General features: G+C 43.5%; 1 protein-coding gene across 1 annotated transcript in view; it reads left to right on the top strand.

The window, feature by feature from the left end:
- LOC134375542 (zinc finger protein OZF-like) overlaps positions 1-14,695 on the top strand; it is a 92,485-nt gene that overhangs the window by 33,997 nt on the left and 43,793 nt on the right. The window lies entirely within an intron of this gene.

Below are 14,695 nucleotides of genomic sequence, written 5' to 3'. Positions count from 1 at the left end.
TATGGTTTTTTATGTGTATAATTGTATTATTATATTTTACTTTTTATCTTTTTAAATGTTTTTGATTCATGGTTGGTTGAATCAGCAGATGTGGCAGCCACAGGTATGTAAGGCTAACTATGAGTGTGGCCACATCTTTTGTCAGAAGTGACACCACAGGAGGCTTCAGAGAATCTGCACAGGGAGAAATCCTGTATGGTGGACAGAGGCTGTGTATTTTCCCAAATCCTCTCTTTTCTCTTGTACACCCAGATCGCATACTCAGCCTCTTGTTATTGTGTGTGGGACCATGTAGCTGACTCTGTTCAGGGGAATATGACACAAGTAGTGAACATACTTCCAGGCCTGGCAACATAACAGTGTCCATGTGGCTTCCCTGATTTCTTATGCCCTCTGGGACTGAAGTGCCAGTGACCCTCCGGGTGGCCTTGGGAGCCATAGATGAGAGAAGGCCACCATGACAGTGCAGAAGGTATTGATAGAAGAGAGCAGAGATCTTCCTACACTTCTGTCCCAAAACCTCCATTTGTACTTGCATGAATGAGAAATAAATATTTCCTCTGTTGAGCCCTGGTATGTGTGGTCCCGTTTGCATTACAGCACAAGCAGCCCACTGTAGCTAATTCACTTTATAAACCTTCTGAGAGAAGTCACTAGTTCTTGTCCATCAGAAGATTCACACAGGAGAAAGTCCTGTTATCTTGTATCAAGTCAGTTTATGGAAAAATTAAATTATGTAGAGAAACAGCACAACAAATAAGTAATATCTTATCAGGCAGGGACATCTCCCTGTGCTGGCCAGCTGTCAAAAATACAAAATAAGGCAAAACATCAGTTATATATTTTGTTATTGATGGACAAACTACACACAACCTCACATATGTATTTTTTTCCTCAGTGAACTAGTGGGGACAACGGCATGGAAATAACTGGCTTTGAATTCTCTGCTCACTGATTCTATTTTTAATTCTATGAGTCTAATTTTTTTTAATACCAAGAGTCCTGTGGGGATAATTTGAGGGTGGGGTGTGTCCTACAGGTCTGGGAGGGCTCAGGTCTTGTTCAGTAGGTGGCTTTGGGTCTCTCTCTTCACACACTTCTAGGGGGTTGGTACCTGTCTGTGGAAGGCAGGGTCTGAGGCGAGGACCTCTCCCATCTCTGTGCCCACTCCATCCCCTCCTGCTCTGCCATCATCATGCCTCTGTGCCTTTGCCTTCGCTGTGCCACCTGCAATAACACCTTCTCTGAAGACCCTCCTCGCCTTCAGTGTTCCCGCCCCATTCAGGAGCTGGCTCTGCTCCCTGCCACATAATTCCAGGGCTCCTCACCTTTCCTGGGCCAACCTCTTGCTCTTGCATGCTCTGGGCTTAGGCAGGACCCTGCACCCAGTGCCTTTCTAGCTCCTTCAGCTGGATGAGGAGGGACAAGAGAGTGAACAGACATAGAGGCAAGGTGGAGAGAAAAGGAGAAACCCCCATCAGCCACCTTTGTTGGCAGGGGGACAGGGACTCCATACCCACCTCTGTTGCCTCTGCTGTAGCTGATGGTGTTGGGTGGGGCCTCCAGAAACTCCTTGGTCTTCATGTCCTGGAACAGCTGCCTGGGGGCCTTGTGGTTGGGGTAAGCCCTGGCCTCTCCTTCCTCCTGCCCTTCATCTCCACCTCTGCATCTTACCCTGTGGCTGCTGTCTCCTGGATGCAGAGGAAGAGCCCTCAGTGATAGTGGAGCAGCCCTCAGCCTGCACAGGGAGCACAGCTGCGGCTTCACGGCTTCCAGCTCCAGGTGCATCAGCTTCTCTGCAGCAGGAAGGAGAAGATGAGAAGGCAAGGGCAGGTGTGGTAGATGTGAGCCACCCTCTTTCCCTTACCTCACCTCCCTTGCAAATCACTCTTGCCAGCTGCTCTGGCCTCTGAGACGGCTGGAAGGAGGGCCATCCACACCTTCCAGTTGCCCTTTTATGCCTCAAAGAAGGCCACATGAATGTGGTCATTTACTTGATCCCCACACATCACTTCTGACCTCTCTGCTCCTCCAGGCACACCAGCCAGGATCCAGCCTCAGGACCTTTGCAATAGCCATTCCATCCCCCTGGGCTTCTCTCACTCCAGATGCTCACAGTGCTGTACTGGAAAGACTCATGTGATTGTTAATGTTCTGGAACTTTTTCAAGTGTAAAATCGGTCCAGGGTGAGTATTTACAACAGAGAAACCTGCAAATGCTCCAAATCTGGGCTGTTTTCAGGAGAATCGGGTACCAGCACAGTGCAGCTCCTCCCCTCCTCTCCTGTGCTCTGGTGGCCTTCTCATTGCCTTCCTCTCTCTTGACATTTATTCTCTATTGTTTGGTGCCTGGGACCCCTCAGGGGCAACCACTGTCTGCTTTCATCCTGACCTCCTCCCCTAAGCTTGTAATGGTTCCAGACATCTTTGTTGGGAAACTACTTGACCTTGGTTTTACCAGTGTTCCTATAGGCCACTGTATGGACATAGGAGGGCAGCAGGGATGAGGGTCACAGGATTGGTGATGAGAACACTGGGCAGCCAAGAGGGTAGTGACAAGAGACTGGATTCCGGGTGATGTTGACATCAGGATCTCCAGGGCTTGCTCGGCAACTGGGTGTGGCAGGTGAGAGGAAGAGTCTTGGGGGTGACTTTGTGGTCAGGTCCTGGTGCTGCTGGGGAAGATGTGGAAAGTGGGAGGAGTGGCTTTGAGTAACATGAATTTCCCTGAGGTCTTGTGCTGGCCTATCAGGTCCTCCAGCTCTTCCTCAAAATACATTTTGGGGGCTGACCACACAGGCATGAGGGGCCATGGGCTGAGACCCCACACTGTGACCTTGGGGGCTTTGCCCATGCTGTGCTCCACTGGACGCACCTTTCCCACCTTGACCCTCTGGGACTCAGTTCAGCCAGCTTTGCCTCTAACCCCATCCCTGATAGTGCCCCACCTACAACCCAGCCCAGCCCCTCAGGACCTCATATTCTGGGGCCACCTCAGCTGCTTCTGTTCTTTTCTTCCTCAATCTGGGAGTTCAAGGGCAGAAATTCTCTCCTTCCCCTCCTGCCACATGGTGTTCTTCCTGGGAAGAGGCAGCCTCAGCCACATTCTTTGACTCCCCAGGAGAGGCTTGGGTGGGGCTTCTTCCTCCTTCCCCCAAGGGCTCTTCTTTCCCTCTACACTGAGGTCCTTCTCTGGGACATAATAGTAGGCAGGGGTGACATGACCACTTGCCCCCTGGAAACATCTTTGTGCAGTTAAGGGAGATCAGCATGGTCATGGTGAAGTGAATGTGCACACATGTACATATTAATATGTGATTGTCCCAAACAATCCCAATATCAGTGTTTCTGGGCTTCAGTTCTCTATTAGGCCTCATGGCTGACTTAACATCAGCACAGCCAGGTCAAGCAATTTTCCACCCTCTTCCCCCCTTGCCCCTCCCTATCTCATGTTAACCAGCTTTTCACCCCCAAGCCCCTTGCCTTTTGAGAAAAACCAGAATTTGTGTAAAACAGACTTTTATGCAAAAATGACCACCCAGTGCTGTTCCTCTAAATCAAACCTTATAAAACCTTTTTAGTCTATACAGGGGTGGGACTGATCTGATTCAGTCTCCCCTCCATGTTGGTGGAATAAAGCTGCTTGGCTGAAATAGCACCTGGCTTGGATCTCTCTCTCCTGTTTCTCTGTCTTGCCAAATCTAACATCCTCTGGTCACAAAATAGCTAGATAAGCATTCAGGAGGTGGAGAGATGGGTGGCCATGTAGCTGGGTGGATGGAAGTATAATGGATGAATGGAGAGAGAATGTACAGGTGGTCAGCTCAATGCCTAGATGAAGAGGCAGAGAAGTGGATAAATAAATAGTAAGGAGCCAGATGACAAAGAGTAAAAGATATAGAATAAAAATTGGTTGAAGAAATTGAATTGAGGATGTAGCAAATTAATGGTTATGCCAGTGAGGGAGAGAATTGCCCTTTTGTGTGGCTGATGGGGAAGACATGCTTTGGCCTCTCATTGTACAGATGACAGAATGAGAGCTTCAGACCTGAGACTCATCTCTGCTCTACCAGAATAAAGGGGCAGGACAGAGCCAGACTGGGCTGTGAGCTCATACCTCTGTGTGTCACTCTTCCCCTCCTGGCAGTGCAGCTGCCGGGTGTTCATGTTTTCTTCAGGGACAGCACCAGGGACCTGTGAGAGCCTCTGAAGCATAGGGTTGGGCAAAAGAAACAGGGCCTCATCATGTCTGGTCTGTGGACACCTGATTGGCCTTTGGCATTTAATGTGAGTCTGGTGGAAACCATAGGAGAGATCAAGCTGAGGCAGGTTTCAGAGACTTTGGCTGCTGTAAGGAGAGTGAGCCTCCACGGTGGCAAAGTCAATAGCCTGGAGGTTGGGGCTGCAAGTACCTTGCTTTTTACTAAAGACCTCCTCCAGGAGAGCTCTCTCCCATGCACAGGAAAACACCATGACATGTTCAGGCATCAGGGACCACCCACTGTACCCTCAAGGATGGGTCTTGCCCACTGTCACATGGGAGGTTGAGTACAGCCTGGCAGAGGCCCTGAGGTGGGATTGTGCTTGGAGGGTGTTTCTGGATGCTCCCACCAGCAGAAAGAGAAGGGGAGATGGGTAGGGCATGAAGCTAGAGCGAGGCAGGGCTTGGCCATGGTGAGGATGCTGCGCGTCTGGAATATTGGGCCAGGGAGACTGGAGACATGTACATCTGGGTGACCCCAGCTCCCTTAAGTGAGTGCAGTTCCTCCTGCAGGGCCTCCCAGCTGATGTGAGCCTCTCCCAGCTCCTCAGTGGCTTTTGTTTTTACTTCACCATAAAGCAGACACTGTGTCAGTACAACTTCCAGCCACACTATTCCCTTGCAAACAGTGACATTTCATATTTGTCTTCAAGCAACCTAGAGGGTCCCAGATTTTATGAGCAGAAAGTGAGGCTTCCAGAGTCCAAGCCCTCCCTGCCAGCCTCAGTTGGCAGCAGGACCAGGTCCATGGGCACACGATGATGACAGTTACACAAAGAAGGGCCCTGCACCTAATTTAATGCTCTGCTGCTGCTGTGGTGACTGTACCACTTTTTGCACAAGGGGCCATGCATTTTTATTTTGCTTTGGGTCCAGCAAATCATGGACCCAGTCCTGGCTGGGAAGTGTGATCCAGATGTAGTAAGGTGTCTTGAGGACCCCAAATCCAGTGAGGGGCAGGCCCTACAGATTACCAGGTACGGTGGGAGGTCATCAGTTCAAAGCCCTGCCCTTAGGGGAACATGGCTGGAGGAGCCTGGAGAGCATGTGGGGAGTGGCAGGAGGTAGGGTGGAAGGAATGTAAGTGATGATGGAAACTTCTGGATCTAACAGGGTACAGTAGGAGCCAAATGGGTGACCAGCAAGGGGCTTGGAACATTGTTTTTGAAAACGTTTCATCTTCTGTCTTTTTATACATCTTCAATTGTGAATCATGAAGCCCTATTTCTAGTTGAAGGTATTAAATTTTATTTTTTATTTTATTTTGTCTTTTTTTTTTTTGTGACCGGTAAGGGGATCGCAACCCTTGGCTTGGTGTCGTCCGCACCGCACTCAGCCAGTGAGCACACTGGCCATCCCTACATGGGATCCGAACCCGCGGTGGGAGCACCGCTGCTCTCCCAGCGCCGCACTCTCATGAGTGCGCCACGGGGTTGGCCCAAAGGTATTAAATTTTAAAACAAAGATAAATCAAATGGGATGATTTTCCAGTGTCATGAATTGTGGGTCATCTTCCTGACCATGAACCTCACATGGGGTCTCAGACACAGAGAGACACAGAGATGTTTCTGCAGATTTTTAGCCATTTTCAACAAGTCTCTTATTTTTGTGAGTACATGTTCTGCCCTGTAAGGACAACACCAAACATTTCAGAATCCAGTAGGGTGAGAGGCCAGAGGAAGGATTCCACAGCCCTAGGCTGAGACTGAGGTGGAAAACACCTAGAGACTGAAAGGACATTAGGAGATACATTGACCATCTCAATAAATGGGTTGTAATTGAATCTTGATTTAAATAAATGCACTAATAAAAAGAGGGATATTAGGAAAATTTAAAAACTGACTAGCCATTTGATGAAGTAAAGGAATTATTACTGCTATTATTTAGATGTGAGAAAGGTGTTTCTTTTCTAAAGAGTACTTATCTGTTACAGATATAGAAGGAACTGTTTATGGATCACATTCTGTGAAGCTTGGGATGCTGTCAAGTGAAACAGTGCACTGGGTGGTGGGCAGTGGGAGAGGAGAAAGAGGAAACAAGATTGGCCAAGACTTGGTCATTGTTAATGCTGGAAGATGGGTTCACAGATAATTATACTTTGTCTCTATTTTTCCTTGTGCTTAATTTTTTCCACAAGAAAGAGTGTTTAAAAACTAGTAAACAAATTAATCAATATGGAAAATGTAAGCAGTCTGTATACAGAAGAGTAGAGAATGGGAGAGAACAGGTAACAAAAAATTACCCAAATGGCCAATAGTGTATTTGAAAATATCTGCTACCTTAGCTATAATTAAATAAATGTAAATTAACACATTGCACCTAGCAGGTTGGTAAAGATTAGTAAGTCTGATAAAGCCCAGTGTTTGTGATGATGGGTGGAGACAGGTTCTCATCTCCACTGACAGAGACTGTGGGCACTGATGGCAGCATTTTGGAGGGCATTTTGGCTACATCCACATTTTAAAAACATAATTCCACTTCTAGAGATTTATCCATTAGATATCCTCAGTGGAGTATGCAAAAGGCATGTTCAGTGATGTCAAAGGAATATTTGTCATAGCAACAGCAGGAAACAATGCTTATTGGCAGAGGACTTATAATTCTTTCTCAGTACAGAATACTGTGTAATCGTTGAAAACAAGGTACATTCATATGTGTTAATATGGAAAAAGATTCTGAATATATTATATAAAAAAAAAGTGCAAAACAGTGTATTATAGGATGCTATATGGCTACAAAAGAGGTGAAAGATATTCCCATCAGTCAACAAATGTATAGATACCACATCTAGATAATTTTTGGCCAGAATGACAAACAGCAAACCCAAAAGATACATATTGGTTCTGTGGGGAGGGTAAGACTGGCTGGATAGGAACAGAAAAAAGGACATTTACTCGTCACCACACAAACTTGTCCACATTGTTTTAATTAACCAGGTAATATTAGAAACAATCTATACCATGTCAAAGCTCCTGTAAGTCAATGAGAAAATGCCAAATCTAAGTGCTCTTTCATTACAAAGAAAAATGAGTGAAGCACACCTGCAGGATGAAGGGTACTGTGTACCTACGTGCTGTGCAGTGAGGGGCCTCCCTCTTAGCCAGCTCCCCAATTCCTCTCCTCTGAGGAAACCACTGTGACCAGCTGTTTGTTTGTCCTGCTTAAAATAGTTTATAGACAAGCTTTTTCTGTTCTCCTCACCACCATCCCCCGCGGCCCTGATCTTTTTTTGAAAGGAATTGTGGCATAATAGAGATGATGTCTCAACACCTTGATTTTTTTATGTAACAACATACACTTGGAGTCTTTTCTTGTTAGTATATATGAAAATTCTTTACAATTGTAAAAGGCTGCACATGGTATGAATAATCTATACTTCAACTACACAACCCTGTTTGTAAGTGCGTATGTTGCTTCATATGTTTTGCTGCTACAACGATGCTGTGAAGAACATTCGTCTACATTCATCTTCATGCACACATGGGAAAATCTCAGACTGAATTCTGAGAAATCTATCTGCTGTGTTAAAGTGCAAGCATATTTATAGTTGTCTCACAGAAAAATTATTTTGACTCCTGTTGGGAAAATAGAATGGTTTGGTCAGGGCCCTCACCTCTGGTTCAGTTGGATGTGGTTTTAGCACATCTTTTGTAAGCAAATTGTGTGTGTGTGTGTGTGTGTGTGTGTGTGTGTGTGTGTGTGTGTGTGTCTGTGTGTGTGTGTGGAGTTAGCATGCATGCATGCCAATGTATCTGTTTAGTTTTCTTGCTATTTGCTATTCTTGAGTTCTTCAGAGAGAGAGTGGTTTTAGTGAAGCAGGTGGGTGGGCGTCTGCCTCAGGGGTCTGCCCTGTGTGGCCATGCTTTCCAACCTATGGCTCCAAGGACTTTTTGGTGAGTTACCTTGCTCATAGACCTGCATGTGAGGGGTCTGGTGACCCAGCCTGGTATGTGAGGAGTCTGGGGACCCAGCCTGGAGTGTGAAGGGTTTGTGACCCAGTCTGTGAACAGGCTTGAGGGGTCTGTGAGCTCCAGACCCAACCCTAGCTCAGCAATTGGCCCAGTCAGTATAGGATTACCAGCAGGTTAAAGAGCCCGACAACTGGTGTGGTCACCTAGCTTTACAATTGATGTCACAAACAGGATTAAGAGTTCTACAACTCCTGTTTTTAAAAAAATGTATGAAACTTTAAGACGTTTGCAACAGGAGCCAACTCTATTGCAACAGTAAAGAGGGATTGAGCTCAACTCAATCTTCTCAGGAGGAAGTGAGAATTTATAGCCAATAGCAACTGGAAAAGGTACGTAGCTGGGAAATTACTAAGAGAGGATATGAAGAGTGGGGGACTCTTGTCAAACTGACTTAGCAGAATTTTTGCTAAAGGTAAGACAAGTTCAGGTCTAGTGAAGAAGACGGCTCAGAGGAGCCTGACTAAAGTTTGCTCAAAAAGGGTGTCTTGGTCACACTTTTGATGGGCATTACCAAACTGCCTCTGTGGAGCTTTCCCTTCCCCTGCTGGATGTCTCCCTGCTCCATGCGTGTTGGGCTGGGCTTGGGATGGAGCTAGGTGGCAGCAGTGAAGCCTACCTGCTGCTGGATCATGTGGCAGTGGCCCCCCCACAGGGTGTGTGGTCCCTACGGAGCTTCTGCCTCCCCTGCTGGACGTCTCTCTCCTCCGTATGCACTGGGCCGGGCTGCTGGATCACGCGGGCGTGGCAGTGGTGTGGTCTCTGCGGAGCTTCTGCTTCCCCCGCTGGACGTCTCCCCGCTCTGCACGCACTTGGCCGGGTTGCTGGATCAGGCAGCATTGGTGTGGTCCCAGTGGTGTTCCCACCTCCCCTGTCAGATGTCACACTGCTCCGTGCACACTAGGCTGGTCTGGGAATGGAGCCGGGTGCCTGCAGTGAAGCCTACCTGCTGGATCATGCAGTGGTGGCCCCACAGGGTGTGCGGTTTCTGCGGAGGCTCCGCCTCCCCTGCCTGACGTCTCCCCACTCTGTGTGCACTAGGCCAGGCTGGGAATGGAGCCAGGTGGTGGCAGTGAAGCCTATCTGCTGGATCCGCGACAGCGGCCCGGCAGGGCATGTGGTCTCTGCGGAGCTTCTTCCTCCCTCGCTGGACGTCTCTCTGTTCCATATGCACTTGATGTTATGTTTTTATAGTTTTAAATTGGTTGATTTGTGGGAGAGAGTGACGCTAGGGACCGTCTATTCCACCATCTTGACCAGAAGTCCAAGGGTCATCCCAATAGCAGATTTCTCTTGAACAGTTGTCCTTCTTTCTGAATCTCCGCACTGTAAATCAGGGCCTCTTCGTCATCTGTCTTTCAGGATTGTGCGGCGTTTTTGGCTGTCCCTGCACCCAAATGAGTTTTTAATAAAACTTGACAAGGAGATTCTTCAATTTATATAGAAGAAAAAAGGCACATAATTTTACAGAAAGCAATCACAGTGATAATAAGTAAATCTCTTGGTCACATGTCATGATTGACTGGACAAGAACAGTTATTAAAGTAGCAGTGCTTCACACATGGAACAGAACAGCAAGACTACAAGTAGGCTCAGAGATGTAAATATGATGGAAAAACCTTAAATGTAGTAAGAAAAAGGACTTCAGTAAATAATTCTTTAAACCATGTAAAATAAATACCTCTCTCACATTATTAAAAATACATAGATTTCTTTAGTATTTACATGTAAAAAGCAAACTTTAATTTTTAATTTTTTTATTGATTATATATATTTGTGCAGTACAGAATCAAATATCAATACATGTGTGCAATGTGTGGTGATTGTCAGGATAATTAGTATACTCCTGTTTACCAAACATAATCTTTGTGACCCTTAACTCGTTTCTCACCAACGCCATTCCCCTCCCCCTTTCCCACCTCTAATAACCACAGTTCTGTTCTCTCATTTTCTTTTGAAAGTTTAATATATTATTATGAATGTTTCTTTGTTTTTTTTTCTCTCTCTCTCTCTCTCTGCTCCAACATATGAGTGAGGACATGTGGTATTTCTCTTTCTGTACTTGCTTTATTTCATTTAACACAATTTTCTCTAAATTCATCCAAGTTGCTGCAAATGGCAAAATTTCATTCTTTTTTATGGCAGAGGAGTATTTCTCTGAGTATTTATGCCACATTTTCTTATCTAGTCATCTGTCAGTGGACATTTAGATTGATTCCAACTCTTGGCTATTGTAAACAGAGCTGCAATGAACATGGGAGTGCAGGTGTCCCTTCAACACAATGATTTCCATTCCTTTGGGTACATACCCAGCAATGGGATTGCTGGGTCATATGGCAGTTCTAGCTGTAGTTTTTTAGGACCCTCCATACTGTTTTCCATAATGGCTGCACTAATTTAAAGTCCCACCGACAGGGTAGGAGGGATCTCCTTTCTCCACATCCTCCCCAGCATTTGTTATTCTCCGTCTTTTGATAATAGCCAGTCTAACTAGGGTGATGTGACATCTAAGTGAGGTTTTGATTTGCCTTTCCCTAATGTTGAATGATGTTGAACATTTTTTCGTGTGTCTTTTGATCATTTGTGTATCTTCGTATGAGAAATTTCTATCAGCTCCTTTGCCCATTTTTAATTGAGTTAACGTGTATTCTTTCTGTTGAATGTTTGAATTCTTTGTGTATCCTGGATATTAATCCCTTGTCGAATTCAGAGTTTGTAAATATTTTCTCTCATTCTGTGAGTTGTCTTTTCTCTGTGTTGTTTCTTTTGCTATGCAGAAGCTTTGTAGTTTGATATAATCTCATTTGTTTATTTTTCCTTTTGTTGCCTGTGCTTTGGGGATCTTGTTCATAAAGTCTTTGCTCAGTCCTATGTTGTGATGTGTTTCACCAGTTTTCTTTTAGGAGTTTTATAGTTTTGGGTGTTATGTTTAAGCCTTTAATTCATTTTGAGTTGATTTTGGTATATGGTGAGAGGTACAGGTCTAGTTACACTTTTCTACATGTGGATTTCCAGTTTTCCCAGCACTATTTATTGAAGAGGCAATCATTTTCCCAGTGTCTGTTCTTGGTGCCTTTGTCAAAGATCAGTTGGCTGTAAGCGTGTGGGTTGATTTCTGTGTTCTCTATTCTGTTTCATAGTTCTGAGTGTCTGTTTTTATGCCAGTACAGTGCTGCTGTGGTTACTGTAGCTTTGTAGTATAGTTTGAAGTCAGGTAGTGTTATGCCTCTGGATATTTGGGCTGTTTTTTGCTCAGGATTTCTTCAACTATTTCAGGTTTTTTGGTGTTCCATATGAGTGTTAGTATTGGTTTTTCTGTTTATGTGAAGAATGTGATTGGTGTTTTGATGGGGATTGCATTGAATCTGTAGATCACTTTGGTACTATGGACATTTTCACAATGTTAATTCTTCCAAACAAAAAGCATGGAATGTCTTTCCTTCATCTTTTTGTGGCCGCCTTAATTTCTTTCAGCAGTGATTAATAGTTCTAATTATAGAGATCTTTCATCTCCTTGGTGAAGTTGATTCCTAGTTATTTCATTTTTTTGGAGTGTATTTTACATGGGCTTGCTTTCCTGATTTCTTTTTCTGCTAGTTGATTGTTGGAATATAAAAATGCAACTGATTTTTGCATATTGATTTTATATCCTGCAAGTTTATAAATCATTTCTCAGCTCTAAGAGTTTATTGGTAGAATCTTTAGGGTTTTGTATATATAGGATCATGTCATCTGCAAAAAGAGACAGTTTGACATCATCTTTTCTTTTTTTTTTTTTTTAAAGATGACCAGTAAGGGGATCTTAACCCTTGACTTGGTGTTGTCAGCACCATGCTCAGCCAGTGAGCTAACCAGCCATCCCTATATGGGATCCGAACCCGGGGCCTTGGTGTTATCAGCACCACACTCTCCCGAGTGAGCCACGGGCCGGCCCGACATCATCTTTTCTAATCCAGATGTCCTTTATTACTTTCTCTGCCAGACTGCTCTGGCTAGTACTTCCAATACTATGTTAAATAGGAGTGGTGAGAGTGGGCATCTTTGTCTTGTTCCTGTCCTTAAAGTATAAGCTTTCATCCTATAAGATTTTCCCCATTCAGGGTGATATTGGCACTGGGTTGGTCGTAGTGGCTTTTATTGTGTTCAAATACTTTCCCTTTTTACCTGATTTGCTAAGAGTCTTTATCATGAAGGGAGGTTGAGTTGTGTCAAATGCTTTTTCTGTGTCTATTGAGTTTTGGTCCTTGATTTGGTTGATGTGATGTATTACATTTATTTTGTTGTTGTATCTTTTTATTGCTTGTGTATCAGGGTGATACTGGCTTCATAGTTTGGGAGAATGACTTTTGTTTCAATATTTTGGAATCGTTTGAAGAGAATGATATTAATTCCCTTCTAAACTTTTGGTAGAATTCAGCTGTAAAGGCATCCAGTTCTGGGCTTTTCCTTGTTGGCAGACTGCTGGTTACTGCTTCAATCTCATTGCTTGTTATTGGTTTGTTCAGGTTTTCTATGTCATGGTTCAGTCCTGGTAATTTGTATGTGTTGAGAAATGTATCCATTTCCTTCAGGTTTTCAAATTTTGGGGCATATAGTTGTTTGTAATTGTCTACAGCCTCTAATAATTCTTTTCACTTCTGTGGTGTCAGTTGTAATGTCTCCTTTCATTTCTGATTTTTGTTATTTGGTCTTTTCTCTTCTTTTTTTATTTAGCCTTGTGAATGGTTTGTCTATTTGGTTTATCTTCTGAAAATAACAACTTTTCCTTTCATTGATCTTTTGCATCATTTTGGGGGTCTCTATTTCATTCAGTTCTGATATGATCTTAATTATTTCTGTCCATCTACTACTTTGGGGATTAGATTGTTCTTGTTTTTCTAGTTTGTTGAAGTTTAGGGTTAGGTTGTTTATGTGAAAACTTTCTGTTCTTTTGACGTAAGCGTTTATTGCAATAAACTTCCCCCCTTAGTATTGCTTTTTCTGTGCTTCTCAAGTTTTGCTTTGATGTGTCTTTATTTTCATTAGTGTCGAGAAATTTTTTGACTTCTTGTTTAATAGCTTCTTGGACCCATGGGTCATTCAGGTGCATGATATTTAATTTCCATGTTTTTCTATAGTTTCAAAACTTTCATTAGTTATTCATTTCTAGTTTTAATCCATTGTGGTCTGAAAAGATACTTGGAATGATTTCAATTTTGAGACTTGATTTGTGACCTCACATGTGGTCTATCCTGGAGAATGTCGCATGTGCTGGTGAGAATAATGTATATTCTGTAATCGTTGGATGAAATATTTTGTAGGTACCTGCCAAGTTCAGTTGGTCTAAAGTGTAGTTTAATTCTTGTGTCTCTTTGTTGATTTGTTGCCTCAATGACCTGTCTAATGCTGAGAGAGGTGTGTTCAGATCCCTAATGATTATTGAATTGGGGTCTATCTCTTTCTTAACTCTAATAGTGTTTGCTTTATATATCTGGTTGCTCCAGTGTTGGGTGCATATATATATATACATATATGATTGTTATGTCTTCTTGCTGACTAGATCCCTTTATCATTGTGTAATGACTTTCTTTGTCTCTTTTTATGGTTTTTGGTGTAAGGTCTATTTTATCTGATATAAAAATAGCTACTCCTGCTCATTTTTGGCTTCCATTTGCATGGTATACGTACCTTTTTTTCATCCCTTCACTATCAGTCTATGTGCATCTTCACTGGTGAGATAAGTCTCCTGAAGACAGCATATAGCTGAATCTAGCTCTTTAGTCTAATCAATCAGTCTGTGTCTTTTGAGTGGGGAATTTAATTCCTTTACATTAAGGGTTGTTATTGAGATGAACTGTCTTACTCCTGTCACTTAATTTGTTACTATAGTTGACTTAAATATCTTTTGTTCTTTTCTTACCATTTTATTGCTTCTTTTCAGTTTTCATTGGTTTTTTGAGGTGGTATGGTATAGTTTCTTTTTCTTTCTCATTTGTATATCTGCTCTGCCAGTGGGATTTGTTCTTCCCTGTTGGTGGTGATTATCATTTTTGGTGTTCCAGGTGCAGGACTTCCTTAAGGATTTCTTGTAGAGCTTTTCCTGTGATGGTAAACTCCCACAGAATTTATTTGTCTGGAAAATACACTATTTCCCTTTCATTTCTGAAGAATAGCCTTGCTGGGTAAAATATTCTTGATTGGCAGTGTTTTGTTTGTTTGTTTTTAGTACATTGAGTATATCATCCCAGTCTCTTCTGGCCTGTAGAGTTTCTGTTGTGAAGTCTGCTGTTTGTTATTCTGATGGGGATTCCCTTATAGGTTACTTAACACATTTCTCTTTCTGTTTAGGACTTTCTATTTCTTTGACTTTTGACAGTTTGACTACTATGTGTGTTTGGGTTGAATTTGGGGACCTTTGAGGCTCTTGGATCTGGAAGTCCATATCTCTGCCAATACCTGGGGAATTTTCTGCTATTATTTCATTGAA

Source organism: Cynocephalus volans, chromosome 4 (assembly GCF_027409185.1).
Source record: "Cynocephalus volans isolate mCynVol1 chromosome 4, mCynVol1.pri, whole genome shotgun sequence".
Lineage (NCBI taxonomy): Eukaryota > Metazoa > Chordata > Mammalia > Dermoptera > Cynocephalidae > Cynocephalus > Cynocephalus volans.
Note: the sequence above shows the minus strand (reverse complement) of the source record. Positions and strands in the feature narration are given on the sequence as shown.